This window comes from Megalobrama amblycephala, linkage group LG22, assembly GCF_018812025.1.
Source record: "Megalobrama amblycephala isolate DHTTF-2021 linkage group LG22, ASM1881202v1, whole genome shotgun sequence".
Lineage (NCBI taxonomy): Eukaryota > Metazoa > Chordata > Actinopteri > Cypriniformes > Xenocyprididae > Megalobrama > Megalobrama amblycephala.
Window position 1 is genome coordinate 19814656 of NC_063065.1, and position 17080 is coordinate 19831735.

The window sequence follows — 17080 nt, forward strand, 5'->3', positions numbered from 1 at the left end:
GTAAAGAAAACACATTTTTACTCAAATTAATCAAAATGCATTTATAGCGTTTTGGAACCAAACTCTTCATATAATCGAAAGCCTGGCAAACAGCTTTGGATTTGATGTTTCCCCATTCAGAGAGATAGGAGCTGCACTCGCATGCCCGAGAGGTGTTTCAAAGATGGCCGCCGAGTGAAATGACTTGTCTTAAAGGGACTTTGCTTATACACAGAGATGAGAAAATTAAGTTTAACACAGCAAATATATTTATATAAAAAGATTTGAAATGCAAATTGGGTGTTTTTTCTTGAAAACAAAAGAAATATGTCAACTTAGCCACCGGTCTAGTGCATTTCAGCCTGTTTCTGTGTCTCATTACCTACTGTGTAGTTTAGCCAATTTGCCGAATACTGGGCATCATTTTATCTTAGTATAACCTAAAGCGGGTCTGACTGGTGTGCTGAAATTTAATTAAGAGCCCCATGCAGGGAAATTGATCAAACAGGACTGACAACAAGTGCAAACAGCTGTGACAGCTATGAAGGTCTATGTAATTACACTGAATTTATATTGAACACCAGGTAGCTTCCAGTAACAGCGTTTCAAAACAAAGTCTGGTACACCGTTAATGCAAAACTGAAAAGATATAATCCATGAAGCATAAATTACTTTATAAAGATAAACAAATCTCATTAATTTATGCCAACAAAGGGTCAGTTTCCTTCAAGAAAAATGTATTTATTTCCTCATACAGTCTTAATGAACCACATGCAATTGATAATTGATGTCAGTTTGGCACCTTCCCTTCCCAGGTTGCATTGCAGAGGGAAGGCAGAGTATCAGGGAGCACCACGATGCTTTTATCGCTGAATAGCGATTTAGCCTAATGAGCTTCACAAGTCTCGGCAATGAGGTGTGAAATCAAGAGTTTATAAAAAAAAAAAATGCTAAATGAGTTTTTAATTTCATTGTTGCAAACATGGCAGAGAACTGCATTTGTAATTGCCAAACAACTCAAAACAGCAAATTAGGAGAGACCCGCTGACTTTGATGAGTTTAACTTGTTTGCATTGACTCCTGAAAGTTTTTGTGCATCACAAGTGCCAACATTGCAGAGAAAAGAATTATTTCATAACCTAGATAACACCCTGGAACATGGGGAGAAAAGAAACAACTAATCATTTTTCGCAAATGAGGTAATTATTTTGGGTTAATGGACTGAAATGCTTTAAGCCATGAGGCCTTGCCATCTAAAACAGTGCCACATTTTCTTGGTTTATTATGACTCATTTTTAATTTAATCATGAAAACAAGTCATTAACATAAATTTGAATAATTCATAGTTCCAAGTGGTACATATGATACAATATTGGCTTATTATAATTATTAAGAAACCATTTAAGTGGCCAATAGTAAGTGCATTTAACTTGGGCTTATGGTAATTTTTTATTTAGTCATTTTATTTTAATGACTTTTCTACAGATGCCGTCAATGCGCAAATCATTTACTCTTCCGTTTTTCCCATTCTAACATCCCGACATGTCCTTACCGCACAAAATGTAGCTAATATGAAGCACGCACATGCACACAAAATAATAATCTACCTAAATTACCATGTCTTCATCCCTCTCATTCACTCCCATTGACTCGGTATCCGTGGAGACACTGCTGAGCTGATGCTCTTTGAAGTCTTCCTTGAGGCTTCTTTTCAAATATCACCCATTTTGTGGAAGCAATTGAATTTTCCTTGGCAGTGGTGTGTTAAACATTAACCCCGCCAGACCAATTGATATTCCGAACGCGGTGCTCCGACTACTGTTTCTTTCTTCCTAAACTCCAGCCCCAGTTCCCAGAGCACAGTCTGTGCATCAGATGGGTCTGTTTCTCACTGCGCTGGATTCAGTGCATATTACAGCTCTTTAAAAAAAGCATCAGTTAGAGTCGAGCGATGAGACTTTTAACATCAAAGCTGGGGCACCAAATCTGGTTTTCTGGCAGGCAGGACAGCGCTCGGCCTTTAGAGATCCGACTACAGAAAGCCACTCTGGATAATGGTGTGAGCTGTAAAGTGTTTAATACCCACAGATCAGTTTTCAGGTCCTGTGATGATTCCATGTCTTTGGTTACATTGGATTATGCTTGACTGCTCCACATGAACCAAAAGGCAAAACGAAATTATAGCCCTATTCGAATTGGACTATTTTTTTTTTTAATCGCCCGATGTCTGTGATTTCATTTATCAATTCAGATGGGACTAACATCTCTGTGTTTATTACAGAGGTTTTTTAGACGTGGGTGTTATAGTAGTGGTTCCGTGCATGACGTATGACGTATCTGTATGTATTTACTGAAATACAGTACCTGTCAAAAGTTTGAAACATTACTCTCTCTTATGCTCAGCAAGGCTGCATTTATTTAATAAAAAAATACAGTAAAAACAGTAATATTGAGAAATATTATTACAATTTAAATGTTCAGTGCGTAAATTTTAGCAGCATCTAGCTGTGAGGTTGCGAATTGCAACCAATGGCTCAGTCCACCGCTCACCCCTCCCTTTTGAAGCAAATAGAAAAGCTACGGTGGCCTACACAGGACAAAGATGTCGTCATCTGAGACAGAAAAGACTAGCCAGTCAAGCAATGAGGTTTCTTTACAAAGGTAAATTAAGAAATTATATTTACTTAAAGGGTTAGTTCACCCAAAAATGAAAATAACGTCATTTATTACTCGCCCTCATGCTGTTCTACACCCTTAAGACCTTCGTTCATCTTCGGAACACAAATTAAGATATTTTTGTTGAAATCCGATGGCTCAGTGAGGCTTGCAAAGCCAGCAATGACATTTCCTCTCTCAAGATCCATTAATGTACTAAAAACATATTTAAATCAGTTCATGTGAGTACAGTGTTTCAATATTGATATTATTAAGCGACGAGAATATTTTTGGCGCGCCACAAAAAAAAAAAAAAAACGACTTGTATAGTGATGGCCAATTTCAAAACACTGCTTCAGGAAGCTTCGGAGCGTTATGAATCTTTTGTGTCTAATCATGATTCGGATCACGTGTCAAACTGCTAAACTGCAGAAATAACGCGACTTTGGCGCTCCGAACCACTCATGATATGTTATTGCTAATATTGTTACTTGTTCATCTTTGGATTTCTGCCATCGTCTGTCCCGACTTTACCTGGCTGCATCATGTTTTCGCTTCTCTGACGACGAAGCTTGATGTTCTGTCGGCTCTTGTGCAAAATATTACGCGTGGTCCTCCATTTGTTCAAATTTAACTTTTCTTCTTACTACTAACAAAGAACGGTCTCTGCTTCTAATAAACCAGACGACGACGACGACTACTACTTCTTCTTCTTTGTGCGTATTCAACATAGTGACGATGCAAGCTGCCTCTAAAAACACCAACAAAGAAGACCAAAAACAACAACATAGTGACGAAACGTGCTCTGTAGAGGAGTTTGTCCATTTAGGGCTGCTGTAGAAACATGGCGGAACAAAATGACGATTTCCATGTAAGGGGACCCGTGGTGTATGTAGAGAGAAATGGCTCATTCTAAGGTAATAAAAACGTTACGGTTCATTATGTAAGGTCTTTATACATTACTGAAAACATAATTATGTATATTATATTGCATTTCTGTAGATCCTTCTAAATATTACACACTGGACCTTTAAAATAATTGTTTTCTATTTTAATAAATACAAAAAATGTAATTTATTCTTGTGATGGCAAATCAGAATTTTCAGCAGCAATTACTCCAGTCTTCAGTGTCACATGATCCTCCAGAAATCATTCTAATATGATGATTTGGTGCTCAAGAAACATTTATTATTATCAATGTTGAAAACAGTTTTTGCTGCTTAACATTTTTTTGTAGAAACAATGATACCATTAAAACATTTGAGGTAAAAAATAGGATTAATATTTTTATTCATCAAGGATGCATTAAATTGATAATAATAAATGTAATAAATGCAAATAAATGCTGTTCATTGAACTTTCTCTTAATCAAAGAATTAATATAAAACATATTTACACATCTTTACTTTTTTATAGATTTTACTCAATTTCATACCTTTCAAATGTGCTCAAAACTGTGATTAAATATTACAATGTTTTACATCTTTAAAAACTCTACTATCTGAAGACTGTTTGTAAATTTAACAAATATAAAATTTTACTTATAAAGTTAGAGCTTTCCTTTCTACATGCCTAAATTGAGTGCAAAGTTCCAGTTTACTGAATGTTATATCATACACAATATACACATATATTTAATTTAGATCCTGTTTGAAAGACAGCAAATAATCAAAGAAATAACTGATATATTCAATTAAGAAAAAAGTTGTGGCCTCACATCATGATGGGAAATCATACACAAATCATAAACCTGATACAGAAGCAGCTCATATTGAGCGTCAGCAGAGATACGTTCCCTTATAGTATTGCACTGACAGAGGTGCTTGGGTTCATGCAGCTATTGTTGGAACACTATGTGTGTGTCTGTGTGCAATATAACAGTGACTAAAATCATCATAAAAGCCACTGATTCTTTTGCTGCAGCTCACAAAACAGCATCCTAGCATCCCTTGCTGCAGTCAGGCCGCTGCCATAGCGACTGTAAAAGCAAAGACCCGGCAGCACAAAGGTTAGTCTGATCTCAGACAATGAAGTGAAGCTGACTTCACAGTGTGACTTCTCCTGTATCCTCTAATCCTGTTCTCTGGGCTTCCTACCTGCCAGCGCGAGTCTCCAGTTCTATTAGAGACAGACAGCAGACAGGCTGATAGAAGCTGTTAGCATGAGACATCCTCAGAACTACTGATGCGCACACAGACACAAAAAAAAATCTTAAAATAATCCTTTGTGTCTCAAAGCTCAAAGTCCTCTAGTGTTATATACTTATATAACTAGTGTGTACAGTATAGTCTCTTATAAAAAGGTATTTATTTAATTAAAATACAGTAAAAATTGTAAAATAATATTACAATTTAAAATAACTGCTTTCTACTTTAATATATTTTAAAATGTAATTTATTCCTGTGATGACAAAGCTGAATTTTGTGCAGTCATTACTTCAGTCTTCAATGTCAAATGATCCTTCTGAAATCATTCTAATATGTTGATTGCATTGCAGTAAATTACTGTATTACATTGACAGTCCTAATAAATATATTATAGAAAGAATTTAAATTTGGGCTGGCTACAGGAGTTAAATTGGGATTTTGGAGGTGTGCGGACCCAAAAATCAATTGATGTTGACATTGTTTTGTGAGTTCTGTATATTTTTTCTAGTAAAGATCAAACAAAAACATGCAGGATTTGGAATGGACTGACAAACTAGGATTTGAAGAAGAGGATTAGGGCCAAGCAATAATTAAAAAAAATAAAACCATCTCGACATTAAAGTTGTTAAATTTCGAGAAAAAACTCGTTAAATTTTGAGAAAAAAGTCGTTAAATTACGAGAACAAATTTGTTAAATTATGAGAAAAATGCCGTTAAATTACGAGAAAAAAGTCGAGATAAAATGTTGAGAATAAACTCGCTTAAATTACGCGAAAAAAAATCGTTAAATTTCGAGAAAAAAGTCGAGATAAAATGTTGAGAATAAAGTCATTAAATTATGAGAAAAAAGTTGTTAAATTACGAGAACAAATTCATTAAATTATGAGAATAAAGTCATTAAATTACGAGAAAAAAAGTCGTTAAATTATGAGAACAAATTCGTAATTTAACGAATTTGTTCTCGTAATTTAACAACTTTTTTCTCATAATTTAATGACTTTATTCTCAACATTTTATCTCGACTTTTAAAGAAATTTAACGAGATTAATGTTGTTAAATTTCGAGAAAAAACTCATTACATTTTGAGAAAAAAGTCTAAATAAAATGTTGAGAATAAACTCATTAAATTACGAGAAAAAACTTGTTAAATTTCAAGAAAAAAGTCGAGATAAAATGTTGAGAATAAAGTCATTAAATTACGAGAAAAAAGTCGTTAAATTACGAGAACAAATTTGTTAAATTATGAGAAAAATGCCGTTAAATTAGGAGAAAAAAGTCGAGATAAAATGTTGAGAATAAACTCATTAAATTACGAGAAAAAAGTCGTTAAATTACGAGAACAAATTCGTTAAATTATGAGAATAAAGTCATTAAATTACGAGAAAAAAAGTCGTTAAATTATGAGAACAAATTCGTAATTTAACAAATTTGTTCTCGTAATTTAACAACTTTTTTCTCATAATTTAATGACTTTATTCTCAACATTTTATCTCGACTTTTAAAGAAATTTAAAGAGATTAAAGTTGTTAAATTTCGAGAAAAAACTCGTAAAATTTTGAGAAAAAAGTCGAAATAAAATGTTGAGAATAAACTAATTAAATTACGAGAAAAAACTCGTTAAATTTCAAGAAAAAAGTCGAGATAAAATGTTGAGAATAAAGTCATTAAATTATGAGAAAAAAGTTGTTAAATTACGAGAACAAATTCATTAAATTATGAGAATAAAGTCATTAAATTACGAGAAAAAAAGTCGTTAAATTATGAGAACAAAAAACTTTTTTCTCATAATTTAATGACTTTATTCTCAACATTTTATCTCGACTTTTAAAGAAATTTAACGAGATTAAAGTTGTTAAATTTCGAGAAAAAACTTGTTAAATTTTGAGAAAAAAGTCTAAATAAAACGTTGAGAATAAATTACGAGAAAAAACTCGTTAAATTTCAAGAAAAAAGTCGAGATAAAATGTTGAGAATAAAGTCATTAAATTACGGAGAAAAAAGTCGTTAAATTACGAGAACAAATTTGTTAAATTATGAGAAAAATGCCGTTAAATTAGGAGAAAAAAGTCGAGATAAAATGTTGAGAATAAACTCATTAAATTACGAGAAAAAAGTCGTTAAATTACGAGAACAAATTCGTTAAATTATGAGAATAAAGTCATTAAATTACGAGAAAAAAAGTCGTTAAATTATGAGAACAAATTCGTAATTTAACAAATTTGTTCTCGTAATTTAACAACTTTTTTCTCATAATTTAATGACTTTATTCTCAACATTTTATCTCGACTTTTAAAGAAATTTAACAAGATTAAAGTTGTTAAATTTCGAGAAAAAACTCGTAAAATTTTGACAAAAAAGTCGAAATAAAATGTTGAGAATAAACTAATTAAATTACGAGAAAAAACTCGTTAAATTTCAAGAAAAAAGTCGAGATAAAATGTTGAGAATAAAGTCATTAAATTACGAGAAAAAAGTCGTTAAATTACGAGAACAAATTCGTTAAATTATGAAAAAAATGTTAAATTTCGAGAAAAAAGTCAAGATAAAATGTTGAGAATAAAGTCATTAAATTATGATAATAAAGTCATTAAATTACGAGAAATATTTAAATTACGAGTAATTTAACGAATTTGTTCTCGTAATTTAACGATTTTTTTCCTCATAATTTAATGACTTTATTCTCAACATTTTATCTTGACTTTTTTCTCGAAATTTAATAACTTTAATCTCGAGATGATTTTATTTTTTTATTATTGCTTGGCCCTAATCCTCTTCCGTAGACAAACAAACTGCCAGTATTTGTTTTCTTTTTTCAGTCGAAGGTGCTGGAATGCTGTTATGGAACATTCTGGGTCAATTTAACCCTCAGGTGGGTGTGTATGTTTGAGTGTGTGTTTTGGATGGCAGTTAATTAAAAATCTCGTTCAGTGTGCTTCAGCTTACATCAGGTAGATGTGAGATGTTCTTTCTTCTAATAAGACTGTGGGTGTGTGAGGCAGTGTTCAGCACATTTAGGTCTGCAGTCGTCTGATCAATTCCTTTGGCAGAACAGCTGCTCTGCCACCAAATTTTAGAGTTTCACAGGCAGTTATAAAACTACTAGAGCCTCTCTCTCTCTCTCTCTCTCTCTCTCTGTGTGTGTGTGTACCCAGATGGGGTACTGAAATAAATTTCATGCTATAACACCATCATGGTTCTAGTTCAGGACTTCCCCACACTGCCCAATTTCAAGAAAATCAATGATCACGGACACAGGAACACCTGCTCTTGGAAATCTCACTGCTGTACAACAAATTATTATAATTAATAATATTCCGACATCACTTATGAAGTAATATTTGTGTGATATCAGATATGAGTGAATGAACACATACTACTACAGACTTAAAGGGTTAGTTCACCCAAAAATGAAATTTCTGTCATTAATTACTCACCCTCATGTCGTTCCAAACCTGTAAGACCTTCATTCATCTTCAGAACACAAATTAAAGGTGCCATTGAACGTTTTTTTACAAGATGTAATATAAGTCTAAGGTGTCCCCTGAATGTGTCTGTGAAGTTTCAGCTCAAAATACCCCCATAGATTTTTTTAAATTAATTTTTTTAACTGCCTATTTTGGGGCATAATTAGAAATGCGCCGATTCATGTTGCGGCCCCTTTAAATGCTCACGCTCCCCGCCCACAGAGCTCGCACATGCCTTAAACAGTGCATAAACAAAGTTTACACAGCTAATATAACCCTCAAAATGGATCTTTACAAAGTGTTTGTCATGCATACTGCATGCATGCATCGGATTATGTGAGTATTGTATTTATTTGGATGTTTACATTTGATTCTGAATGAATTTGAGGCTGTGATCCGTGGCTAACGGCTAATGCTACACTGTTGGAGAGATTTAAAAAGAATGAAGTTGTGTTTATGAATTATAAAGACTGTAATTGTGTTTAATAATAAAAATAACGACGGCTCTTGTCTCCATGAATACAGTAAGAAACGATGGGAACTTTAACCACATTTAACAGTACATTAACAACATGCTAACGAAACATTTAGAAAGACAGTTTACAAATATCACTAAAAATATCATGTTATCATGGATCATGTCAGTTATTATCGCTCCATCTGCCATTTTTCACTATTGTTCTTGCTTGCTTACCTAGTCTGGCGATTCAGCTGTGCACATCCAGACGTCCTGCCCTTGTCTAATGTTTTGAACATGGGCTGGCATATGCAAATATTGGGGGCGTACACCCCGACTGTTACGTAACAGTCGGTGAACCACACATAGGCATCAATGTCATTGCACTTCTTGAGGCCCAGAAAGGTAGCAAAGTCTATGTTAAAATAGTCAACGTGACTAGGGTGGTTCAACCTTAATGTTATGAAGCAACGAGAATACATTTTGTGCACAAAAACAAAACAAAAATAACGACTTTATTCAACAATTTCTTCTCTTCCGTGTCATTCTCATACACTGTTTATGTTGTATAGTTAGTGCAGCGCTTCAGGTTCTACATCAGAACACCGTCTCATTACTGGCCGACGCTTTACACGTGAGCACCACGACGTATGCGTGTGATGCTGACGCAGGAGCCGGCCAATAATGAGACGGTGTTCTGACGTAGAATCTTGAATCGCTCCACTCCAGAATATCTATGGAGCAAATGTTTCAGCAATTTTAACAATGATAAGCAAAGAATGGATTCACAAAGACACATGTCAAACACATCCACAAACTCACCTGATTTATTCTCTCTTTTTACTCATCCTTTTCCTAGTTGTGTTTAATTCTTTCCTCATGTCCTCCATGCAGGACGTCTGTCGCACTGAAATAGAAAAAGAAAGAAAAAAACAGCACAAAATGCATGAGACCCCATGTGAAAAGTTACTTTGAAGGTAAAATATGTATGAGGGATTTGTCCTCCACACCTTTGATAAACCTAAAATTTGTCCCCTGCATTTCTCATCAGGCAATGGGCATGTTATGTTCTTCAGCTAGCAATTGTGTATTATCTAAATACAGACATTACATTTCACTGGACATGGTTGTCTGAGACTGATGACCAGTGCTGGGTAGATTACTTACAAATTGTAATCAGTTACTGATTCCAAATTACATGACAAAAATTGTAGTTTGTAATGTAATCCATTACACATTTAAGGTAATATAATCTTATTTATTTATCACATTGATTTGAACACTTTTAGGCTCTTTTTTTTAAATACAGTAGGCTTTTTTAGAAAGGAAAATTTTGTGGTAGTGGTATTGGAATTATATCATTCAGATTACATGTAATTAGTTACTACCCAGCACTTCTGATGTTTAACCATTAATATTTTTTACAAAGCAATAGATCATTTCTGTCTTCATGTTTTGTTTTGTTTTTTTTTTAACATTAATTTCTCAATATTCACCATTCAAAGGTTTTGAATTTTTATTCAGCATGCATTAAATTGATAAGTTGAAAGTGACAGTAGAGACAAGAATAAAGTTACAAAAGATTTCGGTAACACTTTACAATAAGGTTCATGAATTAAACATTAGTTATGTATTAATGTATTAACTAACATGAACTAAACGAGCAATTCATTTGTTACTGTATTTACTAATCTTTGTTAATGTTAGTTCATGAAAATACAGTTGTTCATTGTTTGTTCATGTTAGTTCACAGTGCATTAACTAATGTTAACAAGATTTTAATAATGTATTAGTAAATGTTGAAATTAACATTAACAAAGATTAATAAATGCTGTATAAGTGCAGTTCATTATTCGTTAATGTTAACTAATGTTAACTAATGAAACTTATTGTGTTTCAAATAAATGCTGTTCTTTTGAACTTTCTATTCACCAAAGAATACTTTGCCATCACAACAATAAATTACATTTTAAAATATATTAAAGTAGAACAATTTTAATATTAAATAATTTCACAATATTCACAAAGACTTTAAATATACAAAGACATGCACTCATATTACTATGAATGGGAGAAAGTGCAACGTGCAATATGGAAGAATAAGTCCCGCCTTCTAAATAAAAGAGCCAATCGCCAAAGTCATTGCGTCACTGCAGCTGTCGTTAGAAGCTCCGATTGCTATAGACCTTATTTACCAGAGAAACAAGCGCGCCGCCATCTTTATAAAATTGTCTTTGAACTTCCGTTTTGCGGTAACTTGGTACATTTCTATGGCATCGCTGTCAAAGAATAATTAGTTGGTTAAGTGGATTTACTTGTTGTAGAGTTAATGAAAGTTATCATGAGCATTGTTATGTTTAAAGCAGATGTCTTAACAAATGTCAGTAGGTCGGGAAGATTTTAAAACGAGCAGTTCATTCATAAATGTAATATCGCTGTGGAAATACAAACCGGAAGTCAAAAGACAACGAGCGCAACGCTGAAAAGGGGCGGGGCTACATAAGGTCTATAGAAACAGTCAGTATTCTGAGATGCACTTATGACAGCACATGCGCATTGGCTGGTCCAGCCTTTAAAAAAGTCATGATTTGAATGATTAGAAACAAAACTCATGAGACAGTTGTTGTCAGATTCATTAGTGATTTCAAAGATTTAATTTTATTGTAAACTTGTTGAACAGCTTTGGAGAATTTGATGTTTTCCCATTCAAAGCTGTACTTGCATTGCTGAAATAGCTACCCAAGAGGCGTTTCAAAGATTGCCGCAGAGTGAAATTACTTGCCTTAAAGGGACTTTGAATATTAATTTTTTACTGTATTTTTGATGAAATATATGCATCCTTGCTAGGGTAAGAGACTTCTTTCACTAACATTAAAAAATATTTACGACCCCGAACTTTTGAAAGCTAGTGTATAATATAATGTAATATCAAACAAATAATAAGTAGGGCTGCATGATTTATCACGATTAAACCGCATGCGATTTGGCAAAGGCTGCGATTATTTTACGCGCAGCTTGTCAGAGCTGTACGGCTCTGTGATCAGAAGTAAATGCAGAGGGCGCTCTTGTGCAGAAACTCCAAATATGCCCTGCCGCAGAAGTAGATAACATGCGTCATATTGCATGACGTGTGTTGCCTTTCAAATGTACATTATAAGCGACTCAAACTCACATTGATTTCAGATGGATTAGCATTTGGAGCCATACTTCATTGACAATCTGCGCATAAAAAAAAGTAATCGCAGCCTTTGGGATTTCATAATCACACTAAGAATCGCGTTTAAGCGATAATCGCGTTTAAGTTCAATGTTATAAATCGTGCAGCCCTAATAATTTGTTCTATATAACTATAATTTATAATCAATACTATATGTACACCATAATTTATAATCAGTATTCATTGCCGAAAGCATATTTTGCACATGATATTTTGCACATGACCTACAAGTAGGTACAAATAAGATAACAATAAACAAGCCATAAGCGAGTTTTGGTGCATATTCTGTCCCCTTCAGTTCTGAGACATTTGCTATGCCCCTGCACACACACCATTACAATGATTTATATAACAATTAAATGATTTATGAGGCTCTCTGCAGGCACTAAGGACCTTATTATAAATATGTGTGACTGTACGTGTTTGTGTATGCTTACACTTTTACTACTATAACCAAAAGAGGAGATGTTAAGATTGATGTTATGATTTTTACATCTTGACATGCTCCGCTATCAGGCAATGAAGCAAAGCCGTTTTTTCATTGACCTAAAGCTGTTCACACAGCTGAGTCGACCATGAATAAATCCATGTAGCTTTGAACATTTGAGCAATTTCAGCGGTTTGGTGCTCTATTTATTCATGTAGCATTCATGTGTGTGTGTTTGTGAGTACAGCAGAAGGCTGTCTGTGGGCTAGGCTTGCACACTGAGAAAATCAAAGCAACAAACTGACAGTTCAGCTTCCAAATGCTCTCGCCAGGGACAGAAGTGAGGGGTAAAACATGAAAGAGATAGGCAGACAGAAAAAGAGAGAACACACCATCCAGGAAAGAACTAATGTGAACCTTTCATTTTATGCCTATCCGAATCCTTTGAAAGACACTGTTCATGAGTTCAAGCTCCAGACTGAGTACACGTGTAGCTTAAGTTCCCGGTACCACCTGCAGTGATATATAGAATAGAATAGAATAGAAAACTTTATTGTCACTGTACAGCTGCACAACGAAATTTAGTCATTCAAGTGCACCCACATACAAAAATACACGTAAATAAGTAATAAATAATATGTGTTCTTTATGTTGAATAAAGAATATATTGCACATCAGAAATAACACAAAGCCCTAATTACAAGGAAGAAGAGAAACCTTATTTAAATGGATAGTTCACCCAAAAATGAAAATTTGATGTTTATCTGCTTACTCCCAGGGCATCCAAGATGTAGGTGACTTTGTTTCTTCAGTAGAACACAAATGATGATTTTTGACTCCAACCGTTGCCGTCTGTCAGTCAAATAATGCTAGTGGATGGGAACTTCTACTATAAGAGTAAATAAAACATGCATAGACAAGTCCAAATTAAACCCTGCGGCTCGTGACGACACACTGATGTCCATGAAACGATCGGTTTGTGCGAGAAACCGAACAGTATTTATAACATTTTTTACCTCTAATACACCACTATGTCCAACTGCATTCATCACTCGATTCATTTGGTCTGATCGCGCTCTGACAGCGGCAGTGATGTCTCGCGCATATACTTCAATGAGAGCGAGACATCACTGCCGCTGTCAGAGCGCGATCAGACCTTACTAATGAGTGCTGCATGCGGTTGGACATAGTGTTGTATTAGAGTTAAAAAATGATATAAATACTGTTCGGTTTATCGCACAAACCGATCGTTTTGTGTCTTAGGACATCAATGTGTCGTCATGAGCCGCAGGGTTTAATTTGGACTTGTCTATGCAAGTTTTATTTACTCTTATAGTAGAAGTTCCCATCCACTAGCATTATTTGACTGACAGACGGCAACGGTTGGAGTTAAAAATCATCATTTGTGTTCTACTGAGGAAACAAAGTCACCTACATCTTGGATGCGCTGGGGGTAAGCAGATAAACATCAAATTTTCATTTTTGGGTGAACTATCCCTTTAACCATGAAAAAAAAAAAAAAAAAAACTATATGGACTATTACATAAGTTCCTTCCCGTCCTCTAAGTTGATTGGCTTAATCAATCGTTCACTGCATTCCAGACAGTGTATGCGAGCAGAGTGGAAGCGCCCTCTGTCACACACGCACTCAACTTAAGAGAGAAAGAGAGAGCACATGTAAGGCTTGTTGACAGAATTGTCACTGTCCCGATCGGACCAGTGCTGCGTCGCCATGAAAGTTTATCATTTGAGCATGTTTTTAAGCCTTGCCAATTTAAACATTCAAGTGCAAAAAGACGCAAAAGATAACTCGCTATGCGAGAAGTTTTGTGTGCACATCCGAAGCACGTGCCCAGAAAGACACATCTGACAGCGCGTGAATACTGAATTGAGTTCTCTTTAACGTCTTGCGCTTGAACTAATTTCACACAAAATTATGTCAAAATGCCTGTCTTGGTGAATATCCTAGTAAACATAGTCGGTTATGTCTAAAGTGAATGTAAACAGCTGAGAAAGTAAACATGTGTAACAGTATATTGGATCCGTGCAATAGTTTTAAAAGGGACCTATTATGCAAAATTCACTTTTTCATGGTGTTTGGCTATAAATGTGTGTTGGCAGTGTGTGTACACAACCATCCTATAATGATAAAAATCCAACCACTCCTTTTTTTTAATCCCCATAAATCATAAGCAGTGTCTCAGAACAAGCCATTTCCAGAGCCCTGGCAATGTGACATCACATTATCCACAGGCCCCGCCCACGAATGTTGACAGACACTGCCGTTTTAACATAGAACCGCCCTGAGCGAGTTCACAGCAAATTTACACAGTTCGCCATTGCTGCACTGACGAGAATGTCTCCGAAGCGTTTAGGTGTTCTGTAGCTGGATGGATTAATCCACATATCTCTTTCCATTTACTCCCTAAATCTGAGCCACTCGAAAATGCTCCCTCAACTCTACCGAAATTCGTTTGTGTCTACGTGAATCATTTCACACCGGACTTCTTTGTGAACGAATGTCAATAAAAAGGGACAATAAAAACAGAGGTTGTGCTAAAACTCAACGATAGATCAGTAAACTGTTCGTGATCCAGCTTACAGTCTCCAGAGTGATACTGGATACGGCAGTAATGAAGGTGAGAGCGCTTTATTACAGTTCATCTGAATATTATTAATTTCATCTCAAAAATATTGCAAGAATTAAATGCTTTGTCTCCAGTCAAGACTTAGAGAAACTTGTTCATGCTTTCATCACCAGCAGGGTGGATTATTGTAATATGGCCTCACTGGCCTTCCCAAAAAGACTATAAGACAGCTGCAGCTCGTACAGAACGCTGCTGCCAGGATTCTGAGCAGAACCAGAAAATATGAACATATCACACCAATCCTCAGGTCCTTGCACTGGCTTCCAGTTGCATTTAGAATTGATTTTAAAGTACTGTTACTGGTTATAAATCACTCAATGGCCTAGGACCTCACTACACTGCAGATATGCTCATGGAATATAAACAGATCCAAGGGTTCACTCAAAGCAAGGAGAGTCTGCTTTTAGCTGTTACACCAGCCGCAGCTGGAACCAGCTTCCTGAAGAGATCAGATGTGCTCCAACAGTAGTTACATTCAGATCCAGACTCAAAACATATCTGTTTAGCTGTGCATTTACTGACTGAGCACTGTGATGTGTCCGAACTGATTGCACTTTATTTTATATGTATCATATTTTTTAATCTTTTAATTCTTTTTCTTGTTTTTATTAAATTTTTAATGCATTTTGTTTTTATTTTATTTCTTATGCATTCCATTTTTAAATTTTATGTATTTGTTTCCTCTTTATGTAAAGCACTTTGAATTAAAATGTGCTATATAAATAAAATTGCCTTGCCTTAAAAATAAGGTGGATAGGAAATGTGAAATGGAAAACCCTGAGTGGAAATGGAGTGGAGCAAAATGCTTTGAGTGGCATCAAGTCTCTGTCACTCACATACACTGTTCCAGATGGGCTGTCACTTGTCGCTGTGCATTGATTCTTTGGCTTCTTTAGCAACTAACTATATTGGGCAAAACTATAAAACCAACTGCAGTTCTTAACATCATATTATCTGTAATTATCTGCACATTGTTATTATATGATATTTCTTACTTTTAATGTGAAAATTTTTTTAGTTTAATTTGCTTTTTTTTTAATGCAGCTTCACCTCTGGGGTCATTCAAATGAACAACATTTCATAAATATGTAACAACGAAAGACAACAGCTGCAAATGGTGAATGTTTGGTCATCCCAAGGTGAAACAGAGGGTGAGTTAAACAGATGGTGGTTTAAGTAAGGACGAAGTATTGGCAGTTGTAGGGCTTTGTTTTGTTCTGATGATCAGTTCAAAATAGCAGTGTAAAGGTCTTTGCACACTGAGTCCGAAATTTTCGTCCAAAATTTCTGCACTTCAAAAAATAAATATGACCTCATGTTGTGTCAATCACTTTTACACACTGCCTCCGAAACTTTCATCCATCATAAAACAAATTTGGATCGTGTTCAATTTTCAGTTTTCTCATCCGTAGCGAGCATTTTGAGAGGTGCTTTGACAATTCAGAGCCACCGTACAAGCGCATGCCAAAAACCAGAATGCCGTCTGACAAGTTGATCCACTGTGTGACAAACAAAGTGCACTAGCAAAGAATTAAAGTGAGCCACTGACATTCTGAAGTAAATTTTGAATCACTCGGGATACTCCCGCAGCTCCTTGATAACGAGGTGGAAGTTTACTTCCTCTTTACGCGATCTCAGGATTGGATGGACCCAATATTTCCTCTTTCTTTTTCTCTTTTTAAGAAGAGAGAAGACAACAAAATCACCCTCACTGCTTGAAGACTCCATTTTGTATTGTTTTGTGAATTTTTTACAACGGATTAATTAATAAGCATCAGACTAGGTTTCTGTGCGTGACGAATTTTTAGAATGACAAATACAAAAAAATGTGTATGAAAATTTTGGACCTTAAAGGTGCTCTAAGCGATCCTGGGTGGAGTAACTTCCTGTTGACGTTCGAAGTGTTGTCAAACAAAACAGAGGCTAGCTAGACCCTCCCTCCTCCTCCTCCACCCCCTCCCCTCCGTGCTTCCTGAAACAGTCATGAACGCGCATTTAAAATCATTCTTGTTGGTTATTGGCTGGAGCTTGTTTATTATGTTTCGTGGTCCAGGCTGCACCAGTTTGTTTTTATTGCCGTTTTTGG

The 17080-nt window shown here is 35.1% G+C and overlaps 1 protein-coding gene across 4 annotated transcripts in view; it reads right to left on the reverse strand.

The window, feature by feature from the left end:
* The window catches only part of dlgap1b (discs, large (Drosophila) homolog-associated protein 1b), a 174618-nt gene that overhangs the window by 95828 nt on the left and 61710 nt on the right, over nt 1–17080 (reverse strand). For all 4 annotated transcript variants that reach the window (XM_048174520.1, XM_048174522.1, XM_048174521.1 and 1 more), the window contains exon 2: nt 9525–9609. The gene's annotated coding sequence lies outside the window, so the exon portion shown is untranslated. The remainder of the gene's footprint in view (nt 1–9524; nt 9610–17080) is intronic.